The sequence below is a fragment of the Erinaceus europaeus genome, chromosome 14, assembly GCF_950295315.1.
Source record: "Erinaceus europaeus chromosome 14, mEriEur2.1, whole genome shotgun sequence".
Taxonomy (NCBI): Eukaryota; Metazoa; Chordata; class Mammalia; order Eulipotyphla; family Erinaceidae; genus Erinaceus; species Erinaceus europaeus.
This window is the reverse complement of record NC_080175.1, coordinates 4,308,162-4,310,311: the sequence shown is the minus strand read 5'-3', so window position 1 is coordinate 4,310,311 and position 2,150 is coordinate 4,308,162. Positions and strand designations below refer to the sequence as shown.

The 2,150-nt window shown below is 52.2% G+C and overlaps 1 protein-coding gene across 1 annotated transcript in view; it reads right to left on the bottom strand.

Annotated features, from left to right (window-relative positions):
- Nucleotides 1–1,982: 1,982 nt before the first annotated feature.
- Nucleotides 1,983–2,150, bottom strand: part of OAT (ornithine aminotransferase) — a 95,095-nt gene continuing 94,927 nt past the window's right edge. Inside the window, exon 11 of the transcript XR_009544613.1 lies at nt 1,983–1,995. The gene's annotated coding sequence lies outside the window, so the exon portion shown is untranslated. The remainder of the gene's footprint in view (nt 1,996–2,150) is intronic.

The following is a 2,150-nucleotide window of genomic DNA, read 5'->3' as shown; positions in this document are numbered from 1 at the left end:
AACATCAATTTGGATTTGGCTCCAGGTATCCCCAAATTCCACCCTGGAGACAGCTGGCCTTGGGGTGCTCTGGGAGGTGAGGGAGCTCGGAGACAGAGGGAGGTCCGCTGGGTTATGACTACAGAGGTGGCTCTGCTTTACCATAGGAGACGTCCCTTCCTGTGGGGCGGCTGTGACAGAGCTGGGCTCTCCTGGCACCGCTGGGCAGGGAACCTGACTCGGCTTCAGTAGGGCTCTGGCAACGGGATTCACTTGGTGATGATTCCAACCCAGGCCCTGAGTTCTCACGACGCAGACGTTGACGTCTGAGGCCACAATCGTCACAGATGGGCTTCTGTGAGGTTGACGCCAGGGCCAAGGCAGAGCGGTGGGCCCAGGAGGGCTCCCCAAGGTGGAGCCACACTGCAGTCCTGGGAGGAGCACGTAGGCACCATGGGGGTGGTCAGGACCCAGCATGCAAATGGCAGGGGTAGGCCTTCCTGTCTCCGGCAGTCAGTGACACGAACGTCAGATGAGAGATGTCTCCATGTGCCTCGAGGCAGGGTATGACTCACAAATGCCACCCAGGGGTGCGGGCAGACAGCAGCCCCCAAGAAGGGTGTGCCCCGTCTCTCCCCACCAGAAAGTCCCAGGCTGGGCCTGGGCAGAAGTCGGCAAGCCAGAGGTTTCTTTTTCTTTCTTTTTTTTAAATCAATATTGCATGTTTATTTTATTACATATCTATTCACATAAAACACATATATTTATGTCCAAATACATATTTAACCTTATGCATACTTATAAAATTGAATCAATTTTACAATTTTATAATTTTAATAATACTTATTATTTTTATTTTTAATTGCCACCAAGGTTACTGCTGGGGCTTGGTGCCAGCACATTGAATCCGCAGCTTCCAGTAGCCAAATTTCCCTCCTTTTTTTTTCTTTCTAATTTTTACTAGATAGAACAGAGAGAGATCGAGAGGGAACAGAGAGATAGAGAGAGGGAGAGAGAGACAGCTGCAGACCTGCTTCATTGCTCACGAAACAACCCCTCCCCCACAGGTGGGGAGCCAGTGGTGGGAGCCAGGTTCTTCAGCTCACTACCTGGCCCTTTTACTTATAGTTTGTAAATTATCTTCCTAAAAATTACTTACTTGCATGAGCAAGAGCAGAGCACTGCTCAACTCTGGCATTGGTTGTGCGGGGATTGAACTCGGGACCTCTTGAGCCTCAGGTGTGGAAGTCTAGCACTTTACTACTGCGCTATCTCCTTGGACAAAGCTTCTTTGGAGGAGGGCTCATGCATATGTATTTCTACTGCTCCTGGGCAGAGACAGGAGTCAGGCGGTGGCACACAGGGTTCAGTGCACACATTTTCATGGGCAAGGAACCAAAGTCCCCACTCCCCACCTGTGGAGGGAAAGCTTCGCGAACGGTGAAGCAGGGCTGCCAGTATCTTCTTTCTTGATTCCTATCTCCCTGTGCCCTCTTCATCTCTCTGTTTCCTATCAAATAAAATAGAAAAGAGAGAGAGAGAGAGAGACAAAGAGGGAGAGACACCGCAGCACTGCTCCACCATCCTTCACGGTGCCAGGGTTCAAATTCAGGACTTGTACTTTGTAGGGCACATGCCCTCCAGGTGAGGTATCCCCCGGCCCTACCCGCGGGGCGTGGCTGCTACGAAGGGTGGACCCCACTCCCTGTCTCTGTTCTGTCTCCAGTGGAGGGAGCTGGAGAAAGGCTGAACCCCTGCCCTGCGGAGACAATGAAAGGTAAAATGTGCCTCCCTGCCCTTTGGGGCATAGCTTTCCTTATTAGCTGAATCTCCCTTCTCTTTTGTTTAAAAAATAATGCCCGTTCACCCCAAGAACAGACTTGGGAGACTTGAGCAGGGCAGGAAGTGAGAGAGTTTATTTGATTCTGCAGAATCGGGTGCAGGCCCCGCCTGGGTCACCATGTCGGTCAGCTAGAGTCAGCAGCCAAGAATTCACCCCCTCGCGCAGGTGTGTGACTGCCCCGCTCTCCGTGGACTGGACACACAGGCCCACAGGCTGGGGCAGGGGGCAGCGCATAGCTGAGAAGGGGGAAATCTTTCTTCTCTAGCTTAGGGGCCTGCTTGGGTCCCGTGCTGTTCTGAAGACGTGACTCTCCTCACATAGTTGTGTG